The sequence below is a fragment of the Oratosquilla oratoria genome, chromosome 25, assembly GCF_046742065.1.
Source record: "Oratosquilla oratoria isolate Oo_2021 chromosome 25, ASM4674206v1, whole genome shotgun sequence".
Classification (NCBI taxonomy): Eukaryota; Metazoa; Arthropoda; class Malacostraca; order Stomatopoda; family Squillidae; genus Oratosquilla; species Oratosquilla oratoria.
Window position 1 is genome coordinate 640,913 of NC_134801.1, and position 16,844 is coordinate 657,756.

General features: G+C 40.6%; 1 protein-coding gene and 1 long non-coding RNA gene across 5 annotated transcripts in view; one reads left to right on the top strand and one right to left on the bottom strand.

The window, feature by feature from the left end:
- The window catches only part of LOC143038802 (sister chromatid cohesion protein DCC1), a 398,731-nt gene that overhangs the window by 272,996 nt on the left and 108,891 nt on the right, over positions 1-16,844 (bottom strand). The window lies entirely within an intron of this gene.
- Positions 3,694-11,661, top strand: LOC143038800 (uncharacterized). The gene is made up of 2 exons (XR_012967610.1): positions 3,694-3,800; positions 10,061-11,661. It is a non-coding gene; the product is annotated as an uncharacterized LOC143038800 (long non-coding RNA).

Consider the following 16,844-nt stretch of genomic DNA (forward strand, 5'->3'; position numbering starts at 1 on the left):
AAACTACATTCTGGAAACTTCTATAAATGGTACATATCCTGTAACTAGCTATAAAACTATTCTATACTGGACGGTTATTAAATTTTCCCAACACAAAACGTATAAAAAGATTTAGATTTTTTAAACTTGGAATAATGAGACCTACTGCTTTCTATTTGCACAATAGCAACAAATTATTTCACAGTGCACATCTATAGACAATATTTTACAGCTATTGTTGGCTTGACAATTACTGTAATGGTAAAAATTCAGACAAAGCTTTCAAGAATATAACAAAATATATGTACTGTACCTTGAATACACCCGTATTGTTACGTTAATAACTAGGTTAAAATTTCAATCTATAAAAATTTCTTATAATAAAATATTTGATATGTTCCTTGAATCTACCAGTATTATTACATTAATAACGAGGTTAAAGCTAAAATCCATACAAATTTCTTATTTGTAAACATTAAAAAATAGGCTTTATTCATAATTATAGAACTTATAGACTACTCAATTGATGAAATGGTTGGTTAGATTAGCCTATGAGAAATATAGATTAGAGTCCTAGACTACCCTATGAATAGAGGCAGCCTATAGTCTAGGAAAAACAAATTCGACCCTACAATTTATGGTAAAAAGAAATGTAAATGTGGATTATAGGGTTATTTTGGGATTTTTTTTTTCTTTTTTTTTTAAATAAAGAAATGAAATACATACATACATACATATACCAAGGCTTTTTCCCCCTTACAAGGGGGGTAGCCAAAAAGAAAAAGGCATAAAATCATTCCCACCCATTCCATCCCTGAATACACTCCACACCCCTCCACCCTCCCTCTTATCTTAGCACCTCCTGAATGACGGGTCATCCCTGCACCTTGTCCACTGCCCTGGGTCAGAAGCAGTGTCACAAGACACAGCACATCCACAGCAAGGCCGCTTCATTAAATCGGCGACCCCCCCTCTCCGCCCCCCCATTGCATAAAATGAGAGGACGGGGAGAAATCCCTTCGGGCTGTGTCAAATTTTGCTCACACATACTACCTCACCCCCCATCCACCCGCCCATTCAACCTCATGCAATCACATCATCATCCATAAACAACCATTCTCCATTCACCCCTGTCTTCTGTCCTCTCCCGTCCTTCCTCAACAGACATTCCCCTCTTCCCCAAAGCCCCCTTCACCCCATCCATCCACCTCATCCTAGGACGTCCCCTCATGTTCACTCCTTCCACACCTCTTTTACTAGTCTTTCTTCACTCATTCTTTCCATGTGTCTAAACCATCCTAATATTCTTTCATCAACCCTATCTCCCAGCTCCTTTTCCACCCCTGTTCTCCTCCTCACCTCCTCATTTCTCAATCTATCTAGCCTAGTAACCCCCATCATACTTCTCACACACCTCACCTCAAACACATTCAAACTCCTCTCTTCTTCTCTTATGTTCCACGTTTCTGCCCCATACAGGGCTGTTGGCACAATCACTCCTTCATACAGTCTCCTCTTAGCATCCATTCCCAAATGTCTATTCCTCATTACACTCTTTAATCCACCAAGGCATTTACTCGCTTCTCTCAATCTACATTCTACCTCCACTTTCACTCCACCTTTCCCTGCCACATTTGCACCCAAGTATCTAAAACTATCCACTTCCTCCAGTCGCTCTCCCTTAATGCTCACTTCCAGTCTACTGCCACTTTCACCCCTTGTACATCTCATCACCTTACTTTTACCCACATTTATCTTTAGCTTTCTTCTATCACATACTCTCCCAAACTCTGCCACCAACTTCCTCAATCCCTCCTTCGATCCTGCCACAAGCGCAGTGTCGTCCGCAAACAACAGCTGGCTCACCTCCCACTTTTCTCCATTTTCTTTAACCATCTCCAATCCCTTGCCCACTACCCTTGCATTTACCTCTCGCACCACCCCATCCATGTATAAGTTGAACAGCCAGGGCGACATTAAATAAAAATAAAACAATAAAAATAATTACATACACATACATATACCAAGACTTTTTCCCCCTTACAAGGGGGGTAGCCAAAAAGAAAAAGGCATAAAATCATTCCCACCCATTCCATCCCTGAATACACTCCACACCCCTCCACCCTCCCTCTCATCTCAGCACCTCCTGAATGACGGGTCATCCCTGCACCTTGTCCACTGTTTTATTTTTTTATTTTCTTTATTTTTATCTATTTTTTTTTTAAAGAACCCCAATAAACAACATGTACCAAAAGAAATAGGTTTTACCTGTATATATATATATATATATATATATATATATATATATATATATATATATATATCGCTTGTTTGCGAAAACATTGTCATAATTCAAAAAACTGAATTTTTGAGTTATCTATACAGACATATTCATCTTCAAACACGGATTTTTTTGGTAACAGTGTCATATCTGTAGCTCAAAAATTGACCGCTAGGGAGTGCTAAATGTCCCAACGACATAACCTTACATGTTCCAACTTGTTCCAACAAATATTTTAGACTTAGTAAAGATTATGATTGTTTCAACTTCTATAAACTTTAGAGGCGTATTTGATGCTCCAAAAAATGTTCCAACTATGGTGTTTGAGGGCTTTTTGTAATATTGAGAGCGTTTTGAAACTTTAAAATGCCTCTCCTGAAAAATTTGATATTTTGAGTTATGACTGTATACGCCACCATATACATGATGAGTAACGTCACTCGCTCACACTCCCTCACTCACTCCCTCACTCACTCACCCACTCAATGTCAGGCCCTTCTAGCTGACTAAGAACTTAGTCAGCAACCTTCGGGTCGGCAACAACAACTCGACCACCAAACAGACATACGAACGCACATGAACATCCGAGTAACCAAACAAACACAAAACACAAATTACGTATACTAACGATCCTCCCCTGGATATATAATTAACATGTATGATAATAGACAACAATACATAATCAATGCAGTTGCACCACCCATGTGAGACAACGGACCTTCTCGAAATTAATGTAAAGACTAAAGACTAAACCCAACACACCAAAGTGCTGAGATGTCACTTCCGGGCAATGACCACGAGGGTAGCGTGGCCGAGACGAGGAGTTGGGACGATGACAGGTGTTGTGCAACAAGAAGTGGTGTGATAAACAGTTATATTAATGTATCGTTCTATTTAACAGTTGACAGTGTATATACCATAACTGCAAAACCTGAAAGCTTTGAATAAAATGGTATAAACTTAATACGAATCTACATATACCAGTACCCGTACCTAGTGAACGATACATTATTACTGGTGGCAAGCGGTGACCGCGCCCACGTCTCTAAAGAAACAAACTAACTACCAGAAAAAAAAGACTATCGAGGACTCATCCTGCGCACCCCTCTGCACCAATTGTGTTCCTCCAAAAGAAGCGGTGGTGAAAATTTCTCACCACCTGGTGGCAGCAAAACCACACCATGCACAACACCTACGTTATCGCCGACTCAACAATAATTACCAGCCTCTAAATAAGGTAACCCAACCAACACCCTTTTCAAATACGTAATAGTATCATTACTACTATTACCTTACCTATCCATTTCTGAATCCCTGATACTGCTTTCCTTTTTTTTTACGAGAACATCAACGAGACACTACCCTCATCAAGAGATATTTCCACACACTGCTCATCTCTCCCCAGTACCCTATTTCTATGGTGATGTTACGCCCCTCTCAACGCGTAACTACAAACAAGTCTACGGACCGCCACAGCCACACCTGACGGACCGGAAGCACATCGATATAATTATCGATAACCGGGAATATACCCATAAAGGTACCCTATGATTACATATATATAACATATGTAACTTTTAGTGATTTAATATTTCAACAACATTATCTTATTATAAAACTAAGCTACTTAATTAAGTTACACAACTAAGTTAAAATCATTTTTGCATACTTCCATCTTATACTGTACCAATTTATTATTTAAAAATACTGTATTTTAAATATATCTCTCAATAACTATTATAATCACATAATTATTTGCCAATGTCAAATAATTCTTCTTCACAATATTTTATATAACCTTTTACACTGTATATCCTGTATATATATATATATATATGTGTGAATCAAATACCAATTTCACATATTCCTAATACCATTTCATATTTATAGATATGCAATAACCTTACTAGATTTGACTATTACATAATATCACATTCATATGTATTCTTACAGTTAAGTAATTCTTGTTTAAACAAATAGCTCTTATATGTTTAAAATTCAATATTTACATAGAACTTATACATTTTTATCAATGTAACCTACTTTACTGCTGTAAATTTTTTTTTATGAACCATAATTAATTCTATTATAAGAATAATATCACAATAATTAACTCCTTATTATATAATATTAATTCCACATTTTATTACTATTTTATATATACACATATATTTTTATGATTTTTGTAATCCCATTACTATATCCCCCTTCCCATATCTAAGCATAACATAATACCCTTAGTTACTATATACCTATTATTCATATTTTAACAGCTCCCTTTTTCTTAGATTACAAATCAAAACTAACTATTAACTAATACATGATTTAACAACATGGCCTTTGCCACCAGATCAAAACTAAAAAGTTTACATAGCGTCTTCTCAAAGTCTAGAGAAGAAAAACACCAAAATGACATATCCAGTGACAAAGAGGAAATACACACAGAAGACTTAATTGGCAATGACAATACCTCTGACCAGTTAAATAAACCTGACAAAACTAATCCTAATGCAGATACCCCTATAACTCCCCTTTATGAGAACGATGTCTTACCTTTTTTCAACCAGCTTCCTCAAGTAGACCCCTTTCACCCCTCACAATCACAACCACCCATTCCTCCCATCCAACCAAATATGCAAACAAAACCTCCTATAAACCATAATCCATCCAACCCCCATATCCCAACACATAATAACCCCCCTCCCATTCAGCAACAGTACCAAACCTTCCCCTTTCCTTCCCCCCATACCCCACCTGTTCAAACCCACTCCACACCATACCACCAACCACCACCTAACCTTCCTCCAAACCCACAATATTATCCTTACCCACAACCTCAACCAACAATAATTAACAATTATCAAACCATAACCCCCCTCACAGAAATCCCAACCTTTTCCCAAGATAGCGGACTATCCATTACAGATTTCTTGACAGCATGTGACCTGTTTTTCTCCAAGAATCAATATTCAGAGACAGATAAAATAAATTTGTGCCGTCAGAAAATAAACCCATCTGACATTTGCCGTTCAAAGGCAAGGATGCTAGACACCCTAGTTGCATCTGGAATCACTTATCAGGAATATAAACGCCACCTCCTTAAGGTCTTTCATAACAAACAACCTAACAACATTTCCTTCCTCATCACCTTCCTCAATAACACTAGAGTCCCACCACATTCCATTACTAACATAATGGATTTTGTTGCAAACGGAATGAAAGAGGTCAGAGAAGACCTAGAAAATAACTCTCCTTGGACTCACACTGATCAATTTGGTCAAAATGTAATGCCAACAAAACACTTACTAACATTCCTTGAAATAGCTTCCTATCTCTCCCAACTCCCTCCAAAGTGTTTAAAGGAAGCCTCCAAAAAGGAACTAGACACTAGAAATCCTCTAGCTTATACCTATATTTTAGATATCATGAATGCTTGCAATGTATCCTTAGATACCCCCAACCATCTCCCCAGACTAAATAGCCTTCACTCACAGCACCCCCCTCCCACCAATCAAGGACAACCTTCTAAGTGGTGCTCCTACCATTCATCAAACAGTCACAACACGAAAGACTGCATACAGCAAAAACAATACCCGCAGGTACAACACCACTCTATCCCTTGCTCAGTTCATGGAACCTTTTCCCACACCGATGCCCAGTGTTGGACACAGCAAAAGCAACACACGCAGGTACAACACCACCCTATCCCTTGCTCAGTTCATGGAACCATTTCCCACACAGATGCCCAGTGTTGGACACAGCAAAAACAACACCCACGCTCAGTGCATACTACTACCTCACACCAGAATCAAAACAAACAAGTTCCACCCCCCTTTAAACACCCACTCCTATCTACACCAACACATCCAATCAAATACTGCAACCTACACCAAACATCATCTCACTCCAACGAAGAGTGTTACCTACAGAAAACACAACAACAACCGCATCAGAGAACTAACAACCCATTCACCACCCATCGACAAACACCCCCCTCCAACACGACAACCAATACTAAACAACGATTGGGGGAACGTGTACCAGCCTCACGCACCAAACCACCATAGGAATATCTCATACACAACACAAATACCTCACCCTAGAAGTAAGCTTAGACCAACTTAAAGTTGACATGATGGTTGATACAGGAACAAACCTGAACATCATCCCAAGAGCTCTGTATGAAGCATTAAATGACCCACCCCAAATTCAATTTTCCAATATGGAAGGACTCTTAACCCCTTCCATACGGTGCCGCACACGTAGGCGTCATGGACTTAGATCTCGGTGGCAGCAGCCAATGCCAGCCGTACGACGTGTCGTAATAATACTCGCATCATAAAATATAGTCACCGCTTATATCAATCGTTCTCTCTTCACCCGTGAATTGTGATAACCATAGAAAATGCGATTACAAAAGAATTAGAAAGAATGTCATTATGGAGGGGCGACTACAATAAATATAATCAAGACGCCGATATGGCAGTCTCGCGAATACACTCGCTCCCCATGACGCCTACGTGTGCGGCACCGTATGGAAGGGGTTAATAGAAGGGAGCACAATTCCTCTACACGACACCATAGACTTAAATATTGAAGTCAACAATCACAAAGTAGGTTTCACAACTTTCCACATAGCAGATGAATGGAGCCTTGACCAACAAGGTATAATAGGACTACACTCATTAAAGATTTGGAAAACTAAGATAGATTTTGAGACTAACAAAATCTCCTTCCGAGATGTAAATAATGAATCAACAGTTCCTGAGACACCCAACTCAGACACACAACATCTCTCATGTCTACCTTCCTTTAATACTCCCAATCCCACTAACAACTATTCCTTCCGACCACCCCCTTATGTCACCTCAAAGGCACTGATGTCTAACACAGTCATCATACCCCCTAGACATTCAATAACAGTCCCACTATACATACCCGGTGCAATAGACCATCAGGACGTCATAATCGACTCAGACACGTCCAGGATTAACAACATAACCATTGAGTCCTCCTGGGACACAATATCAGAAAATAAACATACACTAGCTATGTTAACAAACACCTCAGAACAACACCGTAAAATCAGGAAGAATACAAACATCTGCGCAGTCCATCTCCATAATTCCCCTATCCAGGAACCACTGCCGCAACACATCAACCAAGTAAGACCAACACAACCCCTCCCCCCTATTCCCCCAGACCAAATCACGACATCAGCTGACGGAGAAAGTCATAACGAGCTATTAGCTCTCCTACAGAGGAATAGATCAGCTGTCGCCTTAGAAGGCGAATCACTAGGCAAATGTGATATAATCAAACATCACATCCAAATTCCCCCAAACACCCCCCCTTCATACACCCCCGCTTACCGCATACCCCACAGTAGGAAATCCCAAGTCAATGACAGTGTACATGAGATGATACACCAAGGCGTAATTTCCCATTCAGACTCCCCATGGAACAGTCCCCTCTTTTTGGTCCCTAAGAAAGACGGAACCTTACGCCCTGTTGTTGACTTCAGAAAAATAAACAACCTAACTCAATCTGACCCACACCCCCTCCCCGCCATGCAAGATGTACTACAATGCATTGGCAACGGGAACTCTGTTTTTTCCACAATAGACCTCAAGTCAGCCTTCTGGCAGGTCGAACTAACAGAGGAATCAAAACCCGTAACTGCATTTTCCACGGACAAAGGACACTTTCAGTTTGAACGTATGCCCTTTGGCCTTAAGAATGCCCCCTCAACCCAACAAAGGTTGATGACCCGCATTTTCAGTGACATGATAGGAATCTCATTATTCGTCTATTTAGACGACCTCATTATATATAGTCCCACAGAAAGAGACCACCTTAACACTTTAGAGATTGTCATCAAACGTCTCAAACATACGGGATTAAAGATTCAATTAAAGAAATGTAGATTCCTCATGAAGGAACTCACCTTCCTAGGCCATAAAGTGGATGCAAAAGGGATTCACACAACCACTGATAAAATAGATACAATAAACAATTTCCCAACCCCCAGAAACGCAAATGAAACACGAAGTTTCATAGGGTTAGCCTCCTACTACAGACACTTTATCCGAAACTTTGCTGATATTGCTTCCCCTCTGACCAAATTCACAAGGAAAGGCGAGCCATTTCAATGGTCAGAAGCAGAACAGCAAAGTTTCGACACTCTCAAACACGCACTCACCACAGCCCCTGTACTAGTTTTCCCTGATATGAAGAAAGAATTCTTTCTTTACACAGACGCCTCCTCTAAAGGAATAGGCGCAGTCCTACAACAGAAAGATGACAATGGCAAAGAACACGCCATAGCCTACGCAAGTAGAGTCCTCAACAAAACTGAAAATAACTACTCAACTACACACAAAGAAGGACTTGCAATCATATGGGCACTAAAACACTTTAAATACCTCATTTTAGGCTACAAGATTACCATACTAACAGACCACCAACCACTAGTCTATCTTTTTAACTCCAAAGACTTACATGGGAGAGTTGCTAGATGGAAAACAACTCTCCTTGATTACGATCCCATGATCGTATACTTAGCTGGGAAAGCTAACGTAGTGGCAGACTGCTTGAGCAGACAAACTCACATCACCCCCATAACCCAAACCACATGCATACCTATGCAAGAACTCAGGGATGAAACTGACGGAGACCCAATATGGTCTCCAATAAAACAGCATCTCATCTCACAAACCCCCTTACACTCCCGACCACCTGTCCCTATTGAGGAACTCAATCTGGTCGACGGAGTCATAAGGAGAACCATTAATACAAGAGAGGTTACTGTTATCCCCAGAGCCCTAGTCCCCAAGGTCCTACACATATTGCACGACAGTGCAATGGGAGGCCACTCGGGCAGAGATAAGACACTAAACACTGCTAGGCACACATATTATTGGCCTTACATGAAAAGAGATATAACCACACACATAGATTCTTGTGTAACTTGCAAACAATTCAGAGGCCCTAACCTGAAGCAAATCAACATAAAAGATATCCCACTCCCTGCTGAACCATGGGAAACACTTGGCATTGACCTACTGAAAATGCCAACGAGCCATCAAGGTTCCAATTATGTACTCACAGCAGTTGAGTATTTATCTAAATACACAATCTTAATACCACTCCAGGACAAAACAGCAGAGACTGTAGCCAAAACCCTGGTCAACAATATCTTTTGTAAATACAACATACCACACACAATGTTATCTGACAATGGCTCAGAATTCAAAAATGAAGTGATGCGCGAAATAGCACACCTCTACAACATTGACCAAACATTTGCCACTGCATACCACCCCCAGGGAAACGGTCTGACTGAGCGAACAAATCGCAAGGTCCTAGAAATTCTCAGACCATTGGTCAATGACCTCATGGACACTTGGGAAGATTGGCTACCACAGGTACAAGCCAGTATCAATAGCACAGTCAATTCCGCAACAAAGATGTCCCCACATGAAATCATTTTCGGCCAACCAATGCGCCTACCCTACCAAATATTCAACCAACCCCCCCCACCCTTATACAACCTAGATAACCTCGCACACTGCATCAAAAGAGGAATGCAAACAATTTACAAAAAAGTTAGAGCAAACCTGAAAGAAGCCCAGGAAAAGACAAAGACAAAACAACACAAACGGTCAATTCCACTTGACATAGCACCTGACGACACAGTCATGGTAAAAGACTCAGGTCGAACAAACAAACTCAAACCCAAATTCCTAGGCCCCTTCATAGTCACAAGTTCACTCCCTAACAATGTTTTCCTACTAACAGATCCTTCTGATCACTCCACCTTCACCATACATGGAGAGAAGTTGAGAAAGGTCAAACTGAACCTCGACCCAATCTCACCTCCCATCCACAACCCACCTATCACAGACACACACCAATCACCAATACGCAAGTCTCATCCCATGACTCTGCGTCGACGCAACTAAACATGCACTCTAGCTCTCGCCCCTGAAGATGCAGGACGTCATGTATCTATCAGTGGAGGTTAAAATGGCCCATTTCCAATAAGAACTCTTTTCCACATATCTATAAAACTTCTCTACTTCCTTCCGACCAATATAATCTTAGCGAGAGTCAGATAAACATATCCTCATACACTGAGACATAACCTTCATCCTCCAAAAGTAAATACATCATTAATTACCCACCTTAAACATCGACTACTTTTGACATGGACTCATTCGACTTACATCATAGGATTCTTCCATATAACTCCACAGCCCTTTCCCTCTTAATCATGCTCTTTATACTAATAATAATAATCATATTCTGTTGCATGAAGTAACACCTTCCAAAACCTTTCCACCTCCATACCCAAATTGTTGTAAACCTAGATTAAGTTTATTCTTGTGTCTCACCCAATATCTTAAATACTATAAAAATTCATACAGAAACTATATATCCATACTATGAAATAAAACAAGTGCAATGTGACACACAAAACTGACCATAGAACAGTGTCTAGAAAAACAACACTCCCAACAGTGATAGTGTTAAACCATAAAAACAATAACATTTAAAAAGTGAATTAAACAGTGTATGTGAAATCCAATAGAACATGTAATCTGGTGAGACACAACGTTACACTTCTGAGACACAACATCGCTACCCCTTAATTACAGTTCATGATCCCCCTTGGGACCTCAGATTCACTTCAACAACACCCCCCCATCTGCACATTTTTAACCCCACAGGATTTTGTGTCTCTGAATTTTTTTTCTCGATGTATTATCCATATAAATACTTTTGTAAACCATGTACCCTAGGTGCCGGGAGCCACCTAACCCCAGGGGGAGAGCGATATGTATACGCCACCATATACATGATGAGTAACGTCACTCGCTCACACTCCCTCACTCACTCCCTCACTCACTCACCCACTCAATGTCAGGCCCTTCTAGCTGACTAAGAACTTAGTCAGCAACCTTCGGGTCGGCAACAACAACTCGACCACCAAACAGACATACGAACGCACATGAACATCCGAGTAACCAAACAAACACAAAACACAAATTACGTATACTAACGATCCTCCCCTGGATATATAATTAACATGTATGATAATAGACAACAATACATAATCAATGCAGTTGCACCACCCATGTGAGACAACGGACCTTCTCGAAATTAATGTAAAGACTAAAGACTAAACCCAACACACCAAAGTGCTGAGATGTCACTTCCGGGCAATGACCACGAGGGTAGCGTGGCCGAGACGAGGAGTTGGGACGATGACAGGTGTTGTGCAACAAGAAGTGGTGTGATAAACAGTTATATTAATGTATCGTTCTATTTAACAGTTGACAGTGTATATACCATAACTGCAAAACCTGAAAGCTTTGAATAAAATGGTATAAACTTAATACGAATCTACATATACCAGTACCCGTACCTAGTGAACGATACAATGACGACTTTTTCGCAAACAAGCGATATATACAGTATATACACTCTCTTCATCACAGTTTTATCAATAATACAAACTTCTAATGATTCGCTAGGTTAGCCTATCTCATAATCAGCACTTATCATACAACAGGTAGGACCTTACAATTGGCCTAGGCTACATCACTGGGAAAAGTATGAAACTTTGGCAAAGTAATCTAAATTGTTCTTGCATCCAATGCTTATTGTTTACCAATTCCTACAAAAAGAAACATAGCCAAATCATGCAAACTGTATATCTTGTAGGTAATATTTAAGGTCTAGTAGTCACTCAATAGGCTACTATCAATAGTAGGGTTTCACAGACTATTCCGTATACCAGTATATCAATATTTGTCTTTACCAAGGTCACATTACACAATGTACAAGATTTGGCCTAAATATTTTCTTTTTACTATTATTAAGAGATTAAGAGAGGAAGGGAAGTTGATTCAAGTAGGGAAGAAAAGGTAAAAGGCAAAGATGAAAAGATGATAGTGGAAGAGGAAGCGATAAGGGGAAGATGGGCAGAATATTTTAGGGAACTGTTGAATGTAGAGGAGGATAGGGAGGGAATGGTGATAGCAGTGGGAGGCGCAAAGAAAATGAGGGAAAAATAAGACAAGATGAGGTGGAAGTAGCGATTAAAATGATGAGAGCAGGTAAGGCACCTGGGTTAGATGGGTGTCATGCGGAGTGTCTGAAGAAGGGAGGTAAAGTAATAGTAGACTGGTTAGTGAGATTGTTTAATGTGTGTCTAAGGGAGGGTAGAATACCAGAGGACTGGAGGAGTGCATGTATTGTTCCGCTTTTCAAAGGAAAAGGGAACAAGTGTGAATGTAGTAGTTTCAGAGGGATCAGTTTGTTGAGTGTAGTTGGGAAGGCGTATGGGAGGGTTATAACTGAGAGAATTAGGAGAGGACCAGAGGAAGTAATTGATGCGGAGCAGTGTGGGTTTAGGAGAGGTAGGGGCTGTGTGGATCAGATTTTTGTGATAAGACAGATTTGTGAGAAAGCTTTAGGAAAAGGTAAGGATGTCTTTTGGGCCTTTATGGATTTGTAAAAGGCTTATGATAGGGTAAACTGGTATTGGGGGAAAGCTGTTAAGAGCAGTCAAGAGTTTTTATGAGAGTAGTAGAGCCTGTGTTAGAATCAGAAATGGAGAGTGAATGGTTTGAGGTAAAGGAGGGACTACGTCAGGGATGTGTCATGTCGCCATGGCTGTTCAATGTGTATATGGATGGGGTGGTACGGGAGATAAATGCAAGAGAAATGGGCAGGGGAATGGAGTTGGTTGCGGAAAATGGAGAAAAGTGTGAGGTAAGTCAGTTGTTGTTTGCTGATGACACTGCACTTGTGGCAGGGTCAGAGGAGGCACTGGGAGAGTTAGTGACTGAGTTTGGGAGGGTGTGTGATAGGAGAAAGTTGAAGGTGAATGTGGGTAAAAGTAAAGTGATGAGGTGTACAAGAGGAGATGGTGGAGAGTTGGAAGTAAATCTTAAAGGGGAGAGGCTGGAGGAAGTGGATAGTTTTAGGTACTTGGGGTCATATGTGGCTGCAAAGGGAGGAGTAGAGGTAGAGGTAAGCTGTAGATTGAGAGAAGCAAACAAATGCCTTGGGGGATTTAAAAAAGTAATGAGAAATAGACATTTGGGAATTAATGCAAAGAGGAGATTGTATGAAGGGGTGATTGTGCCGACAGTGCTGTGTGGGGCAGAGACATGGAATTTGAGAGAGGCAGAGAGGAAGAGTTTAAATGTGTTTGAGATGAAATGTCTGAGAAGTATGGTGAGGGTTACAAGGCTGGATAGAGTGAGAAACGAGGAAGTGAAAAGGAGAGCTGGGGTGGAAAAGGAGTTGGCTGAGAGGGCTGATGAAAGACTATTAGGATGGTTTGGACACATGGAAAGAATGGATGAAGGAAGACTGGTGAAAGGGGTATGGAAGGCAGAGATGGAAGGAGTGAATTTGAGAGGACGACCGAGGATGAGATGGATGGATGGGGTGACAGGGGCAATGAGCAAGAGGGGAATGTCTGTGGAGCAGGGAAGGGAGGTGGCAGAAGATAAGGATGAGTGGAGAGGGGCTGTGTATAGATGATACTGTGATGAAAAGAAAGGGGAGGGATGGGAGGATGGGGGGGTTTGTGGAGTGGGAAAGTGTGAATGATACTTTGATGCAGCCCGAAGGGACTTCTCCCCGTCCTCCGTTTTCTATGTGAGGGGACGGAGAGAGGGGGGTCGCTAATTAAGTGAGGCGGCCTTGCTGTGGATGTGCTGTGTCCTGCATTGCTTCTGACCCAGGGTGGTGGGCGGGATGCAGGGATGACCCGTCGTCCACGAGGAGCTAAGATGTGAGGGTGGAAGGGATGATGGGTGGGAGTGGGTTTATGCCTTTTGACTTGGCTACCTCCCTGATAAGGGGGAAAAAGCCTTTTGTATATAGATAGATAGAATTATGGTTATGAGTTAAAGCATAAATATCTGGTAAACTTAGGCCTAATTTGCAATTGTCTTTATAGCATAATCAGTTTTGAATTAGATTAAAATGGTTTGTGATTTTCTTTACTCTGATTTCTATTTTTCATTGCTTCACTTGTAGGCCTATTGTATTCACTAGTAACCATGATCAGTAGCCTGTTTCTATTTCGTATATTTCAAACCACTAAATTTCTTTGATAAATGTATGATTTTTATATTTTGAAGTAGCTTTATCATAATCTAGCATATTTCTATTAAAGGAAAATGTGATAAAACTACCGAAAATGAAGGAAAAGAAAATTCACTGGGAGACACTGCTTCAGGCAGAATCTGCAGCTGTTTGTTTACATTAGTTAGTACTAGTAGCACACAATGCCGTCACATGGTGGCAGCACGAATTGATGTTTATGTTGAAGTAAAAGCATTGCAGTATAGTACAAAATATTATATATATATATATATATATATATATATATATATATATATATATATATATATATAGTTTCACTCTCCTTACAGGAAACAACTACAAATACATGACCACAAACACTTTTACCCAGACTGACAACGATAGCTTGTCAGTATTGTGTATTTTTCTTTTTTTTTTATTATTGATGGATTGTTTTTTGTTTCCATCTGGAGAGACCATTTAGTGTACATATACACTGCACACACTCACTATTGCCTCCAAAAATAAAAGCAAAACCATACGACAACTGCTAAATTGTGCAACTGGTAAAACCAAACAGGGAAACCATGTAAAAAAAAAAAAAAAAAAATTATTGGACTTAAGGAGTCGGAGTCGGATAAAAAATTCCGACTCCGACTCCCAATACTCTTAGAAATCCGACTCCGACTCCAGCTAAAACCTCCGACTCCGCAGCCCTGCGTGATATGCTCAGTATAAGCTTTATAGCTGCCCTTTCAAATTTGTATTCTTCACATACTCTGTCAACTGGTTTGTGATCCAATTAACAATTGATACATTTGGAAGTATCTAAGCATTGGTTGTATGTTGGGCCAGAGCAATTACCACATACCTCATTATTCTTATATATCTTTGACGGATGGCCAAAATTAAAACAGTTATAGCACTGTAGAGCTTTGGGATGGAAAGGTCTAATTCTCACTCTTTCATTTTCAATTGCTATATGAGTCAGTATATTGCTATCCTCAATAGTAAGTATAATCACATTACTGTTTGGGATATTTTTCACTTTCCAAGTTGAAAGTGGAGGATAGATGGAGAAAGAGGAAAGGGACAAAAGGTAGGGAGGTTTTTAGAGTGAACTCTTTGAATGAGAAGGAAAAGGAGGAGTACAGAAAGAAGCTGAAGGAGGAGTGGAAGGGAGTAAAGGGTAGAGTAGAGCTGGGTGTGGAGGAGGAATGGGGATGGTTCAAGGAGGGAGTCATAAAGTGTGCAAGGATGGTGTGTGGAACAAGAAGGACAGGGGGAAATAGAAGAAAGGGTAGTGAATGGTGGGATGAGGAAACAAAAAAGGTTGTAGAAGAGAAGAAGCGAGCTTTCACAGATTGGTTACAAAATAGGACGAGGGAGTCATATGAGAGGTACAAAGAAAAGAAAAGAGAAGTAAAGCAAAAGGTAAAGGTTGCAAAGAGGAGAGCAGATGTGAAATGGGGTATGAGTATGACAGAAAATTTTGAAAGTAATAAAAAGATGTTTTGGAAAGAAATTAAGAGAGGAAGAGGAGGCGAATCAAGTAGAGAAGGAAAGGTAAAAGGTGCAGATGGAGAGATGATAATGGAAGAGAAGGCAGTAAGGGGAAGATGGGCAGAATATTATAGGGAGTTGCTTAATGTGAAGGAGGATAGGCAAGGAAAGATTGCTGCAGTGGGAAGTGTGAAGAAAATGAGAGTGATGAATGAGGAGAATGGAGGAGAAATAAGGAAGGATGAGGTGAAGGCAGTTGTTAAGATGATGAAAGCAGGTAAGGCACCTGGTCTGGATGGATGCCATGCGGAATGTCTGAAAAAGGGAGGTACAGTGATGGTGGACTGGTTGGTGAGGTTATTTAATGTTTGTTGGAGAGAGGGTAGAGTGCCAGAGGACTGGAGGAGTGCCTGTATAGTTCCTCTTTACAAGGGAAAAGGGGACAAGTGTGAATGTAGTAGTTTCAGAGGGATTAGCTTGTTGAGTGTAGTTGGGAAGGCTTATGAGAGGATCTTGGTTGAGAGGATTGGGAGAGGAACAGGAGTAATTGGTGAGGAACAGTGTGGATTTAGGACAGGTAGAGGTTGTGTAGATCAGATCTTTGTGGTAAGACAGATATGTGAGAAAGCTATAGGAAAGGGGAAGGATGTTTTTTGGGCTTTTATGGATCTGGAAAAGGCTTATGATAGGGTAGACAGAAAGGCACTGTGGGAGGTTATGAAGATATACGGGATAGGAGGAAAGCTTCTAGGAGCTCTCAAGAGTTTTTATGAGAATAGTAGAGCTTGTGTCAGGATAGGAAATGGAGAGAGTGAGTGGTTTGAAGTAAAGGTGGGACTTCGTCAAGGATGCGTTATGTCACCCTGGCTGTTCAACTTATACATGGATGGGGTGGTGCGAGAGGTAAATGCAAGGGTAGTGGGCAAGGGATTGGAGATGGTTAAAGAAAATGGAGAAAAGTGGGAGGTGA